This window comes from Pongo pygmaeus, chromosome 23 (genome assembly GCF_028885625.2).
Source record: "Pongo pygmaeus isolate AG05252 chromosome 23, NHGRI_mPonPyg2-v2.0_pri, whole genome shotgun sequence".
NCBI classification, from domain to species: domain Eukaryota; kingdom Metazoa; phylum Chordata; class Mammalia; order Primates; family Hominidae; genus Pongo; species Pongo pygmaeus.
Genome location: NC_085931.1, coordinates 40,850,372 through 40,869,885, shown reverse-complemented (window position 1 = coordinate 40,869,885; position 19,514 = coordinate 40,850,372). Strand labels below are relative to the sequence as shown.

Below are 19,514 nucleotides of genomic sequence, written 5' to 3'. Positions count from 1 at the left end.
CTGTAGCCCTAATTATTCTTAAAAATGAATATACTAGGTAAAAGCATATAAATTTGGGGGAGGGGTTGCAGAGGGGTTATTATTGCCAAAGACTACGTACTCTTCTATTAAAAAAAAAAAAAACCAACACATATTTATCAACTTGCCATGTTTCCAATGTTCTGTAATTTTAAAAGTTAAAATAAAAATACGCCTAAGCATTGTTTGTATTAATTCCGAAGTATGTTTATACACATACAAAAAAATTATATAATGGTTGTTAACAATCTACCTTTCTAGGGAAGAGAGTGGGAGCAGTGAATTTCAGTTTTTAAACTTTTAAAACATTTGCAATTAGGATAACAAATTTTTCTACAAAAAAAAAGCTTTTAAACAGAAAACTCAAAGTAAGTTTTAATGAAAGGTTTTCATTTAAACTCAGAGTGTTAAGATAATAAGCCTCAAGAAAAAACAATCAGGAAGGTAAAGCAATGGCTCTCAGGGCTGCCATATACGAACTCTATGACCTTGAGTGCAAATCACACTACCTCTCTGAGCCTCAGTTTCTTCACCCAGAAAACAAGGAGGACAATCATTCCATCAAAGAGTTGTGAGAATTAAGATATAACGCATATAACATGCTTAGAATAGTTACTGGCATGTAATAAGCACTTTTTAAATGAGTATGTACATGTATTCATACATATGACAACACATGGTTATATAAAGACTGTACTTCATTAAATGTTTCATTACAGAGAATTTGGATAGGACAGTTTCCAACACTGTCTTCTTTTTTGTTCGTGCATATGCACGTGCATTTTTTTTGAACCATTTAAAAGAGGTTTGCATACAAATATCTCTTTAACTCTTACTACTTCAGTATGTATTTCCTAAGAAAGATAATCTCTTATATAACCACAGTTCTAGTTTCAATTTCAGAAAATTTAACCCTGATATAATGATCTACCATATCTATTCCAATTTTGTCAATGAATCCCATCATATCCTTTATCCTTCACAGCAATATTCCCCTCTTTGGTAAAGGATCTAGTCCAGGATCATATATTGAAGCTATTTTTATATCTCTTTAGTCTCCTTTAATCTGGGGCACATATTAATTAAACAGTATGTTTCCTGGCATCAAAATTAAATATATTTACATCTTTCTCTTCAAACCTAGATCATGCTTCTTCAGATAAGAACGTGGCCACGGGCAGTGGCTCACACCTGTAAGACCAACACTATGAGAGGCTGAGGCAGGAAGATCACTTGAGCCCAGGAGTTCAAGACCAGCCTGAGCAACATAATGAGACCCCAGTCTCCACAAAAATAAAAATAAAAACAAATTAGCCTAGCAAGGTGGTACATGCCTGTAGTCCCACCTACTCAGGAGGCTGAGGTGGGAGGATCACTTGAGCCCAGGAGATCGAGGCTGCAGTGACATGGGCAAGAGAATGAGACCCTGTGTCAAAAAAAAAAAAAAAGAAAAGAAAATTAACACTTTTACAAATTTACATTATTACGGCAACACAAATATTAAATGCTACAGAGCCAAGTAATATGTTATTACATTTCTGGCCGGCACAGTGGCACACGTCTGTAATCCCAGCACTTTGGGAGTCCGAGACAGATGGATCACTGGAGATCAGGAGTTCGAGACCAGCCTGGCCAACATGGTGAAACCCCGTCTCTACTAAAAACACAAAAATTAGCCAGGAGTGGTGGAGCATGCCTGTAATCCCAGCTACTCAGGAAGCTGGGGCAGGAGAATTGCTTGAACCCAGCAGGTGGAGGTTGCAGTGAGCCGAAGTCGCGCCACCACACTCCAGCCTGGGTGACAGAACAAGACTCTGTCTCAAAAATAATTAAGTAAATAAAATAAAAAGGATTACATTTCCTTCACTACAGATCTAATCTGCAACACTCCCCACCCCCCTGGCTAAATGAAGATTAAGATTCCTATTCCAAGCCTGAAGGTGAAATAATCTTTCTTTTCTTAATATATGAGAATTTGACAGCTGGAACCTGCATGCTTCTCTCAGCTCCATCATCAGTACCGCCCCATGATATGACTTCTCAGAAATCTTTACAGAAGCAAACCAACATTTAATCTTCCTACTGAACATGGAATCTCATCTTTCAGGCACCTGTTAAAGAGAAATTACTCAATTCCTTACTCAAAAACTAAAACTTATACTTGCAAAGAATACCTCAAGTAATACACGGAGCAACTTGGACTACAAGGGCACAGATTATATATACCCTATGATCCTCTACTATACAGAAAAGTGGGGAAAAAAAACAGTAACCTAAATCAACAAGATTATGCTGAGCAATCTCTACTAAAACCAATCTATTATCCTCCCCTACTCTTACCAAAACAAAAACTCTAGTCAAGAAGAATTTATACTGAGAAGGCACTGGTATCCCAGGAGTCTAGGAGTGTTTCTGTGAACTGACAATTCAAGTATCAATATAGTTCTTGCCTTCAAGTGCATTCCCAATCCTGTGGGGGTGACAGACAAATATAACCAATAAGACAGAGTGTTAAGAGATACAGAAATTTAATTCCATGGTAACGCAAAAAGCAGAGAAAGAGATTCTGAGCTGGGCACTTCAGGAAGACTTTCTGGAAGACTCAAGCTTTTAATAACTGAACCAGCCAAATTTTGAGCTACTGAGACAAGAGGGGAACAGGAATGGCATGGCAGCAGAGTAAGACAAAAAAGCACCTTGGAGAGTATTTGAGAGACAGGAGGTAGGTCAGTGTGGCTACAAGAGATGAACTTGGTACACAGAGAAAACAGGTGACAAGCTGTTTGAAGCCCACCGGTAAAGAACCTGAAATGTTATGCTAAGGAGTTTGATCATTGTTCTAGAGGCAATAGCAAGGCAACAGTTCCTGAACAAGGAAATGATCTGGATTTAGGAACTTAAAACCAAGGCAATAATTTGTCTTCTAATAAAACTGTACTACAGTTCCCTAAACAGGTGGCAGAAACAAGAGGCACTAATAAAGATTTACCTACTAAGAGACACACAAAGGTCTATGAAAAGGACGTTTTATGAAAAAGGACAAGGTTTAGCAGCCACACTGGAGAAAGGACTCGCAAATTTTTCAGAACTTGTTTTTCTCATTAAAATTCATATTTGCACTACAGTAATCCCCTGCCTTATCCTCAGGGAGTATGTTCCAAGACCCCCTGTGGATCCCTGAAACTACAGGTAGTACTGAAAATGAAAAATAAGGCCTCTTATTACTAGAGTTAGTTCAGCAGTTCCCCCTTACCTTCTTTCGCTTTCCGAGGTTCAGTTATCCAAGGTCCAAAAGTACTAAAATATCAAGAGAGCGAGAAAGAGAGACACTACACATTCATATGACTTTCATTACGGTGTATTGTTGCTTGTTCTATTTTGTTATTAGTTGTTGTTAATCTCTCACTGTTTCTAATTTATAAAGTAAACTTTATCATAGGTACATATGTAGAGGAAAAACTATATATATCTACATATGTACCTATGATAAAGTTTATAAATTAGAAACAGTGAGAGATTAACAACTAATAACAAAATAGAACAAGCAACAATACACCGTAATGAAAGTCATATGAATGTGCAGTGTCTCTCTTTCTCGCTCTCTTGATATTTTAGTACTTTTGGACCTTGGATAACTGAACCTCGGAAAGCGAAAGAAGGTAAGGGGGAACTGCTGAACTAACTCTAGTAATAAGAGGCCTTATTTTTCATATAGATATATACCAATTTAAGAAAACTCAAAACAAGAAGCAAGTTTGAATTTAAAAGAACTATATCAGCCTGGGCAACAGAACAAGATCCTGCCTCTACACAAAAAGTTTCCAAACTAGCCAGGCCTGATGGCACACACCTATAGTCCCAGCAACTGGGAGGCTGAGGCAGGAGGATTGCTGTAGGCCAGGGGTTCAAGGCTGCAGTGAGCTAAAATCACCTAACTGTACTCCAGCCTGGGAAACACAGCAAGACTGTCTCAAAAAATATATATATAAATAAATAACAAAACAACTGGAGATTGACAACAACTATTTATTTTAGACAAATGATTAGTGCTGCAACTCAAAAATCTCAACTTAAATACAAGTTTTCCAGTACACTATTACAGTGCAATTATATATAGAAAAACTGACCTGGTATGAGTCCTAGTGGAAAAAAAAAAAAATCACATGTAAGGACATTAAAGTGAACATAGAAAAACTCATCTAAATAATCATGGACATTGACAAACAGATCCCCAAAAATCAACCTGTAAATTAATTTTTCCTTGCCTCGAAACAGCACAGAGAGAGTACTGGAGGGGGGCAGGGGTGGCAGGAGGGAGAAACAAACTTACCAAATGAAGTTTGTCCCAATAACTTTTTCTACTAGGAGGTTTCACAAGGAAGTCTGCAAAAGAAAAACCAGTTATTTTATAATGACAAATATCCTAAGAATCAAGTTAAGCCACTTAGAGAAGGGTCTTGTGAGGAGATCTACCAGTCATAATGCTATGACAATAAGATTTTTAAATTGGTGCAACATGGAGTATTTAGTCAACCGCAGATTTTAGAATGTTTAATTGCACAGAACGGTCCCAGTCAAGCCTTAGCATGCCTTCAGAAATTGCAGAACTGTACAGAACAGAGCTTTCCAAACCCCACAGAGAAGCTTATTTAAGTTTTTCTCAGTCAAGCAAGCATCATTTCTGGTGGCTTCCTGGGTAAATCGTTGCCAATACAGGAACAGGTACTTTACAAAACTAAAAAGATCACAGACACTCTAGGCTTGGACTTAGTTTAAGGTGTTTTGTACACATAATTGGCTTCTATCAAGGGATCTGTCCTTTTGTTTAAGAAAAAGGGTAAGGAGAATATGGCAGAAAAACAAAGAATTCAGCCAGGCGCGATAGCTCACACCTGTAATCCCAGCACTTTGGGAGGCTGAGGCAGGCAGATCACTTGAGGTCAGGAGTTAGAGACCAGCCTGGTGAACATGGCAAAACCCCATCTCTACTAAAAATACAAAAATTAGCTGGGTGTGGTGGCATGCGCCTGTGATCCCAGCTATTCAGGAGGCTGAGGCAGGACAATCACTTGAACACAAGATGTGGAGGTTTCAGTGAGCCAAGATCGCGCCACTGCACTCCAGCCCGGGCAAAAAAACAAAACAAACAAAAACAAAGAATTCTTGTCACCACTAGGCAACAATCTGAACTTTACAGAGATAAAACATCTAAGCGACCTGTTCCTTTGTGACAATTTCTCTAAAGTTGTGCAAACACGACATCCATTTGAGCTGTTTAAACGACATGGAGTCACATAAATGAACAAGATTGCTCAGAATATCAAAACTGAAATTACAAAGTCAAGGCCAGGCGCAGTGGCTCACGCCTGTAATCCCAGCACTTTGGGAGGCCAAGGTAGGTGGATCACCTGAGGTCAAGAGTTCAAGACCAGCCTGGCCAACACAGCGAAACCCCAGCTCTACTAAAAATACAAAAATCAGCTGGGTGTGGTGGGGCACACCTGTAGTCCCAGCTACTCAGGAGGCTGAGGTGCAAGAATCACTCGAACCCAGGAGGAGGAGGTTGCAGTGAGCTGAGATTGCGCCACTGCACTCCAGCCTTGGCGACAGTGCGAGATTCTGTCTCAAAAAAGAAAAGAAAAAAAAAGTCAGTGAAATATGGTACATTATTAACTAAGAACCATAAAGGAAAGCTAAATATGCAACAATGAAGTGTCTTAACCATTTTAAACATAATATTTTTGTCTCCCCAATAACTTTTATGTTTTATAACTCAGGCCATATTATTCACACACACTATATGACAATGAAAATAGCTACTCATAATTTGCACCTTCAGAGACTAACTGTATTTAGTATGAAGACCACTCTTGCTATTAAGTTGCTTAACTAAGTATTAAATACAACATAGTACAGCAGGAAAAGTTGAGGGATTTGTAAATCTGTAGAACCTTTTCCTGCAAGAGTATAATTCTACCTGAGTATTTGCATGAAATACATACTATTACAAATTATTTTCCTTTTTATTTTTCCTTTGTATTAGAGCAAGGACATTATATTGCTTTTTAAAAATTATGCCTGGCCGGGTGCAATGACTCATACCTCTAATCCCAACACTTTGGGAGGCTGAGGCAGGAGGATCACTGGAGCCAGGAGTTCAAGACCAGTCCAGGCAACATGGGGAGACCTCATCTCTATAAAAATTTAAAAAGCTGGGCATAGCAGTGCACACCTGTGGTCATAGCTACTCAGAAGGCTGAGATCGGAGGATGGCTTGGGCCCGGGAGGTCAAGGCTGCAGTGAGCCACAATGGTGCCACTGCACTCTAGCCTGGCCAACAAAGTAAGACCCTAGATTGTCTCAACAACAACAACAACAACAACAAACAACAAAATAATGGAAAAAAAGGAAGCAGAGCAAGTTGTCAAAAATAACTGAAAAATTGTAAGGCCTGTGGTAACTAGAAAAAGGATATTATCATTAAGAAATGAAGGGTAGATCCCAATGAAGTTATCAAGCTATGATATGCTGGCTTTAACAGTGACCTCCCAAGTAGATATACGTCCAACAGGTAAATTGGGGGAGAAATGGTTCAAGAGACAGGTCAAGTCGAAGGGCAAGAATGAACTGATGGTGCTAGATTTAATTCAGGAAAATCACTATATCTGCTGTAAAAGCTATCTGACATGTTCTAAAAATTACATGATAATTTATTCTGTCAAAAAGATGAGGTATCTTCAGTAATACAGAAGTGTTTGTGTAAAGTTTCCACAGGTGCTGATTAACTTCCAAGAGATGGATCAAACAACAAGGGAGATTCAACAAAAAAGGTTCAGGTAGGTGGTCTTAATTCTGGCAAAGACTATTCTTCCCAATAACCACAATCAAACATCTGCTTGGTTAGAAACAGTGTGCCATTGTGAAACATTGCGAGCAAAATTAAAAACTGCTCATGCCTCTTAGGACTATTTGTTAGATAAGGGCCATGTAGACAGGGTGTGGTGGCTCATGCCTATAATCTTAGCACTCTGGGAGGCCGAAGTGGGAGGCCTGCTTGAAACCAGAAGTTTGAGACCAGCCTACGCGACAAAGAAATACCCCCATCTCTAAAAAAATAAAATAAAATAAAAATTTTTAATTAGCCAGCCATGGTGGCACACACTTGTAGTCCCAGGTATTCGGGGGGCTGAGGCAGGAGGGTTGCTTGAGCCCAGGAGTCCAAGGTTGCAGCGAGCTATGATTACAATGCTGTACTCTCAGCCTGGGTGACAGTGAGACCTTGTCTCTTTTAAATTTAAGAGGAAAAAAAAAAAAAAAGACTCATTTGAAAGAAAAAAAAAGGGCCAAGTAGAGGTGAGTCTGAAAGAAGCTCTCTGGTACCATAAAGTACCTTCCCATGATACCAGTCATGTATATACCTCAAGGAATAAGAGTAGTTATGTTTTGGGTAACCTTGAACATTCACATATTTGTAGAGGTAGTAGAATGTAATGTGTTTGCATTAAATCTAAGCAATTACCTAAAAGTAATAAGGGATGCTTAAACACATTAAGCACTAATGAACAGACAAACAGGGAAGAGGGGTGGGCAGGGTTGTTAGGTTCCATCTCCAAGAGGGGTATAAATAAATACACCTTTCTGGAAGTTATCTGAAATAAGAGGGTAAAATTTTCACCATCACATATTGGTACACATATTGTCCCATATGGATAGGATTTTGTCCATTGTAAAAGATAACCCTAAAGGAGTAAAAATATACTAAATTATTAAATACTACAGTATTGGATATCATCATGCAGCTTTCACTTGAAAGGGGGACTAACACAAAATACTCTAAGTCCCTTTCTGTAAAATAATGAGGTAATGACTAAAAGGAAGGGCACAGAGGCCCTAAGAAGGCCAAAAAGGAATGGACATATTTAGCACCTACACAGAACTGTTTGTGTGATCATCGATGTGCCATCTAGCACATCAGCTTCAACAAGGGCAAAGAGGCACACCAATTTGTACTGTTTATATAATAAAAGAACCCCAGCTACAAAAACTAGTAAGTCTGAACCAAATTCATGAGGAAAAACTAAGAGGCTCTGGCCAGGCCTCCCAAAATGTTGAGGGGTACTGGGGACTAAAGCAGCACTTTTTTGGCTGAGATACAGTTTAACTTCAAAAGAACAACCGAATACTTTCTACATAGTCCTGTCTTTCAAATGAAGGATAATTAAGAGTCAAAACCTTAAGAAGGCAACGTTAAATTTTAAAACAATCTTTTCACTTTCGCTGATGTTAAAATAGATTTTTTTACACATGCATTTAATATTAAGAAACAGATCCAGAGAAAAATTTGAGTGTAGAGGCAGTATTTTAAAAATTCAAAAGGTGCAAAATTTTAAGTAGATTTACAACTGCCACAATTTTAGGTGATTTTTTTCAGCTTGTTAGTGTTTCCTTTCTTATGTCTATTAACTTTTCACTTATCAGAAACTAGAATTCTGTAGCATGTTGGGTAAGACCATTCTATGGTGGGAAGACAAATTAATCACGAGCATTAACCAAAACCCACTGTGTAAAACTACTATAGCTTAGTCTTACTCCCTGCTCAAGTTTTCTAAAACCTTTGTTGTTGAAGTCAACTATAAATGAAAATAGACAAGGAGAGAGTTAAAAGCATGGCTACATTCAGCTACGTTGGTAAGTGGTGGATGCTCATTCAACATGTTTTTCTGAGTGATGGGCACTGTTCTAGGAACTAGAAATATAGCAATGAACAAAACAAAGTTCCTACTCTTACACAACTGCCATTCCAGTGTCAGTTGTGATATCCTCACAGGGCTCAATGCTCCTAGTATGACTTTTTCCCTATTGATGACCATGCATTGAAAAAGATAAAACAAATGTAAATATAAAATTCTGTCACTGTCCTGGTTCAATGAGACCTCCAACTAACATGATTTAAAAAAAAAAGAAAAGAAAAAAAACCACCAGAAGCAATGTGTCTTTTCTATCTCTTTGGAAACATTAAGGTCTGGGAGTTTTCAGGGTTCCAGATGCAACTTCATGATCAGTGTACTGCATTTCTCTGCCAGCTGTGGGACACAGATAAGCAGCTAAAATATTATCATTTCCTAAGCAAGAAACAACCATCCTCTCCCAAGGGGGAAAAAAATCTAGTAAATTGTCAGAATCCAAGCTGAACTCCAAGTTATAATCATTTCTGTATCAAAAAACCTTTACTCAAGGCGGGTAGATGGCTTCAGCCTAGAAGTTCGAGACCAGCCTGGGCAACATGATGAAACCATCATCTCTACAAAAGAACCCACAAAAATTAGCTGGGCGTGGTGGCGCATGCTTGTAGTCCCAGCTACTAGGAGGCTGAGGTGGGAGGATTACTTGAGCCCAGGAGGCAGAGGCTGCAGTGAGCTATGATCAAGCCACCACACGACACTCCACTTGATAGAGTGAGAGACCCCGTCTCAAAAAAAAAAAAAAAAAAAAAAAACAAAAACAACCTTTACTTGTAATAAATCACTTGAACCCGCAACACTTAAGATAATTTCCACTATTAACAAGTGAAAACTCTGTTTCAATAATGACTAAAAGATCAATCATGTATAATTATGTAACTACATACGAGGTACAGAGTATGTTGTTTATTCCTCATTTACATAAATTGACCTTTTTAATGTGGAAAAGGTTCTAAATACATTCCTCAAAAGAAGTTCTGCAATACACAGAATCTGAAACAGTAGGTTAGTGATTAATGCTTAAAAATTACTCGTCTTCATTTAGCGGCATTTCCAGATGTAAACCCAAAAATGTGAGAAATCAAAAGCAAAGTAATTACACACTAACATGTTTAGACATTAGGCTGGTTGCATTTCACATGCACCTTATTGCTTTACACATATTCACATGCACCTTATTGCTTTACACATCTCAACAGGGAAGAGGAGGCAGCCCCGACCATGTTCTCAGAAAAGATTAACTGCAAGTAAATCAACCTTAACACATTTCATTGGTACCCTTCTAAATAACTTATTTTACAAGTGTTTTCCTTTTAAACTTAACCCTTATACAAGAGATGGGAGGTAGGGGAATATCAGCCATATATAATATCTTTAGCACTAGAAGAGATTAAAACCAAACATCACATACAATCTGCTAAAAACGGTAAAAATTAAATTTTTAAGAATGAATATAAAAGCATATGTTCTGATTTCCTCTTTATATTCCCTTCTACATGCAGAACACATTCACTGTATACTTTTTTTTTTTTTTTTTTTTTTTTTTTTTGAGATGGAATCTCACTCTATCGCCAGGCTGGAGTGCAATGGCGTGATCTTGGCTCACTGCAACCTCTGCCTCCTGGGTTCAAGCAATTCTCCTGCCTCAGCCTCCCAAGTAGCTGAGATTACAATCTCACACCACCACGCCCAGCTAATTTTTGTATTTTCAGTAGAGATGGGGTTTCACCATGTTGGCCAGGATGGTCTCGATCTCTTGACCTCGTGATCCACCTGCCTCGGCCTTCCAATGTGCTAGGATTACAGGCGTAAGCCACTGCGCCCAGCCCACTTTATACTTTTAACTCAGATATACTGATATATCATTAACATGATGGTAAGGAAATTCTGTAAGTAATCTGTAAAGGTATTTTCTGAATCTATGTCCTCTATGAAACATCACAAGGTAGGCATTATTTTACTACAGAATTTAAGAGTTTAAAATCTAATTTTATAAGGCAGCATTTAGGTTTACCATCTGAAAGAAATGTTCCCAGCCAGTCGTGGTGGTGGCTCATGCCTATAATCCCAGCACTCTGGGAGGCTGAGATGGGCAGATCACGCGGTGAGGAGTTTGAGACCGGCCTGACCAACATGGTGAAACCCCGTCTCTACTAAAAATACAAAAATTATCTGGGCATGGTGGTGTGCATCTCTAATCCCAGCTACTCAGGAGGCTGAGGCAGCAGAATTGCTTGAACCCAGGAGGTGGAGGTTGCAGTGAGCTGAGATCACGCCACTGTACTCCAGCCTGAGCAACAGAGTGAAACTCCATCTCAAAAAATAAAAAAATAAAAAACAGTAATGTTCCCTATCTCCTAAGAAAAAAACCCTTATAATCTCACAGAAAACAAAAGACATACTTAAATCTGAGTTGTTCAGAAATCATAGAAAATCCAGACATTCAAGCATTAGAAATTAACTGAGTTGAAAGCCACACAGAATCATTTTATCTAAGTGCCAGAGGTACTTCAATATTTACAATTGCTTTGGAAAGATCAGAAAGACTAGCTCCAGCCTCGGAAAAAGGTTTCCTGACTTTTGTTCTTTTGACTATTTCCAAGGTCTACTTTTGGGAAATTAACAGAAGGCAAATTCTTGCACACTCATTCATGTCCTGTTTCTTGCTCTCAGTTAACCTCTGGTGAAGAGGAAAGAAGTTAACTACAATTCCTCCTGTTCTCCCCGACACCTTGCCCCAAATCAGTGTCTTCAATAGCAATGCCTAAATCAAATGGAAATAAAAGATATTCTAGAAATTCATACTTCCTTATGGAAACTTAAATTTTCCTAATTATAATCTTGTAATGACTTCTGCCCCTCTTAAACATATATAATTATATCTTTAACACTAGACCGACGACTCTCCTTCCTCCCTCGCACCAATCAAAGAATAAAATCTTAATTTCATTTTCTTGGACAAAAAGACCCAAAATAATCAATCTCCACAAAGAGGAGTAGTTTTAAAAACAGGTTCTCAAAAAGTTTTTTTTTAATAAGATTTAAGTTAAGAGCTCCTACTCTTACATACTCAAAAGAAAACTAATCAATGAGATAGGCAGCAAAGACCAGAAATGTGGAATGTGTGTGTGTTTTTTGTGGGTTTGTGTGTATGTGTGATTGTTTTTTTTTGGGGGGGGGCGGGGGACAGAGTCTCACTTTATCACCCAGGCTGAAGTGCAGTGGCATGATCTTGGCTCACTGCAACCTCTGCCTCCTGGGTTCCAGCGGTTCTCCTGCCTCAGCCTCCTGAATAGCTGTGACTACACGCGCCCGCCACCACACCGGACTAATTTTTGTACTTTTAGTACAGATGGGGTGTTTCACCATGTTGGCCAGGCTGGTCTCAAACTCCTGACCTCAGGTGATCTGCCCGCCTCGGCCTCCCAAAGTGCTGGGATTACAGGCATGAGCCACCACACCTGGCCTGTGTGTGTGTGTGTGTGTGTGTTTTTTAAGACAGGGTCTCACTGTCGCCCAGGCTAGAGTGCAGTGGCATGATCATGGCTCACTGCAGCATCAACCTTTCAGGTTCAAGCGATCCTCTCACTTCAGCCTCCTGAGTAGTTGGGACTACAGACACATGCCACCATGCCCAGCTCATTTTTACTGTTGTGGTTTTTTGTAAAGATGTGGTCTCATTGGTCTCGAACTCCTAGGCTCAAGCAATCCTTCCGCGTCAGCCTCCCAAAGTGTTGGAATTACAGGCATGAGTCATAGCACCTGGCTGGGGTTTTTGGCTTTTTTTTTTTTAGACAACAATATGTTTTTATTATTTCATGATAAAAACATATCAGTATCTTTTTGAAAGGTACAAAATTTACACTGCTTATTCTAATATGCTTTGTTTCTAGATCTTACCATAAAAACACAAATTTCTAAACTCCATCCTTTTTATATTATCCCTCTTCCTTCAGTTTCCTAAGAGGTTTCTTTTCCAGGAAGACAACTTAATTTGAAGGCTGGCTTGCCATTAGAACTCAAGAATATGCCCATGTATAAATAAGCATGCCCTTCCTATTCTGTGTAGGTATTTGAGATATTAAATATAAATTCTAGAAGACATTTGGAAGTAAACTACACTCAAAAAATATCTAGCAGTATCCCAAATCTAGCTAACCTGCATACTGCTTATCAGTGTAAGAATGTTTTATTTTGAATGTTAATGAATGTTAATGTTATTGTCCCCCATCTGTAAAAAAAAAAATTCTTTAAAGTTCTGGCTCCTGCCACACAGTTTTATGCAGAATAACAGGCATCAAAAATTGACAAGGACCAGAAAGCTGAATGAAAATGCAGACCCATCCTTTAAGCATACAACTCAACAATGAAAAGGAACAGATTTGAATTTTTAACTGATGTCATCACAATTGAAAACTGTCCAACTCTAGCTAGCCAAGAGGTACATTCAAAGACAGACAAAATTCAAATAATAGAGGCTATGTGAAATTAAAATAATCCCCTCTTCTACTGGCCTAGTTAAAATTTGTATTCTGGCTTTTAGGTAGGGGGCTACTCATATTTTTGAAAACATGCCAATAAAAACCCCAACAACCTCCAATAACCACACACCACAATGTAGGCTCTATTTAAATGATGAGCTCAAATACCTACCCTTTCAAAGCAATTCTCAGATTATTAAATGGCCAGAAGACCAGAAACTGTCTTGACCTGAACACCATCTTCAATTCAACATATCCCCAGAAAAGACCCACCTTTTTAAAATTAGTAATATTTATCTCACGTAAACTAGAGGAATACATGTGACTGCCATCCAAATACATACAGGAAGAAAATGAACTTTTTCAGCTAAAGCCAAAAAGTAGAATTCATCAACATGCTTTACCTAAGGAAGGCAAAAGTACCACGTTAAATCAGAGCTAACAAGTAGTAAAAGGAATTTCTCCCCATATGCTTTTAAGTAACTGCATTTAAATCAATGACTCAGAAAAATTCAGACAGACCAAACCTTGAATTTAAAAAATTCTTACACTATCATTTCACTTACTCAGAAAACTGGGAGGCAGGGTGTTTTTTGTTTTTGTTTTTTAATTTAGCATACTGGCTAAATTACTTTTCTCATAAGAGGAAAACTTTCTCAAACATACAGCCTAATAGAAACCTATCCTCATACATTATGGAGTATATTAAGTATATTGTTTATACATCAAAAACTTAAGTACTATACAATTCAGCATTTAAAAAAACCAATCCACACAGACAAGTAATTGGAATTCTCAAGTTGCCAACAAGCCTGTGAATTAAGAATAATATTACATTCCGAAAGTCAATCTGAGCTACTTATTTTTCTTGCATTTTCCAACATAAAAATCATTTGTCAAAGGAGCTATGTCCGAAAGAAGAGAAAGAAATAATATGTTTATCCAAGCTCTCTGGTAAAATCAGACCTGTAATTGGATAACAGATTCTGCACTACTACTGTGTTTAGTCAGAACACGTATATATGTTAAAATGCTGGAAACATAAGAACCTTGGAAAGAACTTACACTTTTTCTTTTCTAGTGATTTACATCTTTATATTCTAAAGCACATAGTTATTTTTTCAATGGGAGTACTCTATTACCAGTATTTCCATGCTGTGGTATATATTATCATTGGTGATATCTGAGATTAAACAGAACATAAACAAGTATCTTTTTAAGAACTATATTTGCACTACTGAGCATTTTTAAAATTTTACCTTTTATTCAATCTGAGATGCCATCAAATTCAAGACACACTATTAATTTACATACCACTAGGAAAAAAAAAACTTTTCCAATTCAACTATAACATGCCATTGTTTTTAAGATGCACTCCCATTTGGTATACAGATACTGAAAAAAAAAAATATGCAGGTAGTACATTAATGAGAGGTTTGAATGATACTGCCCTAATACTAATACAAATTCTTCATATAGAGAAACTGCTACAAAAATCATTTCCTCAGGATTCTTTGTTCCCTCATTTTTCTTCATAAGACATTTTTCTAATCCATTAACAGTCTGAAACCATTCATGAACAGGCCTGACCTGGTGCACATGCAACAGGATCAGTCCTTCCCACAGAAATGATAAGCCTTTCTCTCGAGCCCTAAGCTACTAGCAGAGAGCTCCCCAAATAATCCTCAACCCTGACTGCTACTGCTAGCACATGACCACAGATTACCAGATCTCCTCTGGGTTGTCAATCCACCGCCTTTACCTCTATCCTAAACAGAATCCATCACCTGCCTCCCTCTCCTCTCTCTTCTCCCCACCACAGCTCCTTAATACTCCTTTGGGAATCACAGTTGTTCTAGGTATTCCAGTCTAGAAACCATTTGACTCTATTTCCAATGACAAGATCTGACACCAATTTTCACTGCTTTCTTTGAAATGCCTAATTCTCATCTTTCCATTGCATGTTATCAGTATCACCGCCACTTTTTCTATCAAATTGACTCTCAAACATTTGCTTAAATTTAATTAGACCTTGATTACCTTACACACACACACAAACATATACACAAACACACAAGTTTTACAATTGAATTTATAACAGAACTACTCTGGTCAAATCTTTTAACACTCCCTGTCATAGTCCTTCAATAGAAGTTTTCCTAAAATTTCTCTCCAAAAAATAAACCCTCTGACATTACATTTCCAAATTAAGTTGGGACTGCTTTTAAAATTTTTTCATCCATGAATTTTTTTTAACTGCTATTATCTTTGCCTGATTCCCTCATCCCACTTTATCCATCTGGACAAGGCCCATGTGTTCTTCAATTCTTGGCTCGAATTTTTTTTTTTTTTTCCATTGTAAAGACTGGAGTCTCACTCTGTTGCCCAGGCTGGAATGCAGTGGCACGATCACAGCTTACTGCAGCCTCAGGACCCTAGGCTCAAGCAATCCTACTGTCTCAGCCTCCCAAGTAGCTGGGACCACAGACATATACCACCGTGCCTGGCTACATTTTTTTTTTTTTTTAATTTTTTGTAGAGACAGGGATCTTGCTTTACCCCGGCTGGTGTCAAACTAGCTTCAAGCTATCCTCCCACCTTGGCCTCCCAAAGTGTTGAGATTACAGATGTAAGCCACCACACCTAGCCAGCTTGAAAACATTTTTACTGCAAAAGCTTCCCTGCAGAGTTCACTGCGCCATTTCAATATAGTTATTCTTATTTATAACGCTTATTACATGTCATTATAATTATTTACATTTCTAGGCTAGGCGCAGTGGCTCACAACTGTAATTCCAACACTTTAGGAGGGCGAGGCAGAACTGCTGGAGCCTAGGAGTTCGAGACCAGCCTGAGCAAACATGGCAAAATCCCACCTCTATGAAAAATTTGCCAGGCCTCATGGCACGTGCCTGTGGTCCCAGCTACTTAGAAGGCTGAGGCTAGAGAATCACTCAAGTCCAGGAGGTTGAGGATGCAGTGAGTGGTGATCATCCCTCTGCACTCCAGCCTGGGCGAGAGAGGAGACCCTGTCTAAAAAATAATATTTAAACAATTCATTTCCAGAAATAAAATGTGGATACTGTATTTACTTTGATTACGGAGAAATCTACTATTATTATAAATCACACAAAGCAGCAATTTCAACAATGAACCTATTTATATAGTTCATTCACTGTAATCAATGACTGAAATATCTATTTAGCAAATATAAAAGTAAACATTTCTAAAAATAAGAAAAGCTTAAATCAGAAATACACCAATTGAAAATAACAGTTCTAATGAGTTTACATGTTCTGTGATCTCAGAGTTTGTAAAGATCTACTGCAAATAAAGTTTTATCACAATAAAAAGTCACTCATCAACTGGCTAACATACAACATTAAAGATAACCGAGCAAAGTAGCTTGCAAAACTTTAAAATACAACAGAAATAAGAAAAAGAACAGCACCTAATTTCCAAAAGTCATGCTGCCTCTGCATACCAAGCTACATATGTCCTGAGGATAACAGAATTTGTTTGGAAGTCCACAAATACTATCCTCCTCCAACTCAATTTGATCTCTATCTACTTCCTGTCTTCTTGTGGGGGTAGGAAGAAAAGACAAAAGTAAAAATCTGACTTTTTTCCCTATTATCAAAAACATGACTTCAAGTGAGGATACTTAATCTAGACACAAAATTAACATGTAAGTCAGAAAGAAGTAAAAGTTAATTATCCCCTAGGACAAAGACAAGTTCTCGGGGTAGATAAAAGTAGCGGAGATGAGTATTAGATTGGTGCAAAAGTAATTGCGGTTTTTGCCATCACTTTTAATGGCAAAAACCACAATTATTTTTGCACCAACCTAAAAGATATTAATATCTCAAAAGGAACCATCAAACACTGTTCTCACTCTTCTGGGCTTTAAGACCCCTCTAAGCTCTTGCCTTAAGTTGTCCACACGGAGGCCGGACACAGTGGCTCACGCCTGTAATCCCACCACTTTGGGAGGCCAAGGCAGGAGGATCACCTGAGCTCACAAGTTCAAGACCAGCCTGGGCAACATGGCAAAATCCCGTCTCTAGAAAAAAAAAATTAGGCAGTCATGGTGGTGCATACCTGTAGTCCCAGCTACTCGGGCAGCTGAGGTGGAAGAATGGCATAAGCCCAGGAGGCAGAGTTTGCAATGAGCCAAGATCGTGCTACTACACTCCAGCCTGGGCAATCAAGCCAGATCTTGTCTCAAGAAAAAAAAAAATTGTCCACGTGAAGGAGCTGGTGTTGGGGGTGGGGTTTGGGGGTGGGGAAGGGGAAGTAAAATGCCTCAACTAAAAGTCTATCATGTTCTAAGACTATAAGAGCCTCATTTTGCTATATGAGACATAGCAAAATAATCCTTTAAGTCATAGGATACAGATTCAAAGTAGACCTGGAATAGTCATAATATACCAATTCCTTCCTTCCCTGACAAGCTCACCTTACCCAACACACTTCCTCCAAAAACTTCAGCTAAAATTTTTATGAACTTATAAACTTATATGCTAAAAGAATGGCAAACGTAAACAAGAAAAATACACACATCAAGTCCGGGTGCGGTGGCTCACGCCTGTAATCCCAGCACTGTGGGAGGCCGAGACAGGCAGATCACGAGGTCAGATCGAGACCATCCTGGATTCACACGGTGAAACCCCGTCTCTACTAAAAATACTAAAAAATTAGCCGGGTGTGGTGGCAGGTGCCTGTAGTCCCAGCTACTCAGGAGGCTGAGGCAGGAGAACGGCATGAACCTGGGAGGCGGAGCTTGCAGTGAGCTGAGATGGTGCCACTGCACTCCAGCCTGGGTGACAGAGTGAGACTCCGTCTCAAAAAAAAAAAAAAAAAAGAAAAATACACACATCATTGTTGTGGGAAGTGAGGGACCCCGAACAGAGGGACCAGCTGAAGCCATGACAGAAGAACATAAACTGTGAAGATTTCATAGACATTTATTAGTTCCCCAAATTAATACTTTCATAATTTCTTACACCTGTCTTTACTGCAATCTCTGAATGTAAATTATGAAGATTTCATGGACACTTATTACTTCCCCAATCAATACCTTTGTGATTTCCTATGCCTGTCTTTACTTTAGTCTCTTAATCCCGTCATCTTTGTAAGCTGAGGAGGATGTATGTCCTCTCAGGACCCTGTGATGATTGCGTTAACTGCACAAATTGTATGTAGACCATGTGTGTTTGAACAATATGAAATCTGGGCACTTTGAAAAAACAACAGGATAACAGCAAGGTTCAGGGAACAAGAGAGATAACCTTAAACTCTGACTGCCGGTGAGCCAGGCGGAACAGAGCCATATTTCTCTTCTTTCAAAAGCAAATGGGAAAAATACCGCTGAATTCTTTTTCTCAGCAAGGAACATCCCTGAGAAAGAGAATGCGTCCCTGAGGGCAGGCCTCTGAAATGGCCGCTTTGGGGACAGCTATCTTTTACAGTCATAGCAGAGGGATGAAATAAGCCCTAGTTTCCCGTAGCGCTCCCAGGCTTATTAGGACGAGGAAATTCCCGCCTAATAAATATTGGTCAGACCGGTTGTCTGCTCTCAAACCCTGTCTCCTGATAAGATGTTATCAATGACAATGCGTGCCCGAAACTTCATTAGCAATTTTAATTTCGCCCCATCCTGTGGTCCTGTGATCTGGCCCTGCCTCCATTTGCCTTGTGATATTCTATTACCTTGTGAAGCATGTGATCTCTGTGACCCACACCCTATTCATACACTCCCTCCCCTTTTGAAAATCACTAATCAAAACTTGCTGGTTTTGCAGCTTGGGGGGCATCACGGAACCTGCCAACGTGACATCTCCCCTAGACACCCAGCTTTAAAATTTCTCTCTTTTGTACTCTTTCCCTTTATTTCTCAGACTGGCTGACACTTAGAGAAAATAGAAAAGAACCTACGTGAAACATCAGGAGTGAATTCTGCCCGATACATCATGTGGACCAAGATGTCACAGAAGGGTCAACATATCCAAAAACTAAAGGCATTCAAGATAGAAAATACCGTTTTCGTTTTTGTTTTTTCTTTTTAAGAGATGGCATCTCGCTCTGTTGCCTACACTGCGGTGCAGTGGCACAATCGTAGCTCACTGCAACTTCAGACTCCTGGGACTCAAGGGATCCTCCTACCATGGCCTCCCAAGTAGCTAGAATTACAGGCACTCACCACCATGTCTGGCTAACTTTTTTATTTTTTTGTAGAGATGTCACTGAATTGTACATCTTAAAATGGTTAAGA

At 38.9% G+C, this 19,514-nt stretch overlaps 1 protein-coding gene across 11 annotated transcripts in view; it reads right to left on the bottom strand.

Moving 5' to 3' along the window:
* MTMR3 (myotubularin related protein 3) overlaps positions 1–19,514 on the bottom strand; it is a 147,123-nt gene that overhangs the window by 69,264 nt on the left and 58,345 nt on the right. For 8 of the 11 annotated variants that reach the window (XM_054470277.2, XM_054470279.2, XM_054470280.2 and 5 more), the window contains exon 2: positions 4,349–4,401. The exons of the other annotated variants lie outside the window; for them this stretch is intronic. The gene's annotated coding sequence lies outside the window, so the exon portion shown is untranslated. The remainder of the gene's footprint in view (positions 1–4,348; positions 4,402–19,514) is intronic. 11 annotated transcript variants of the gene reach the window in all.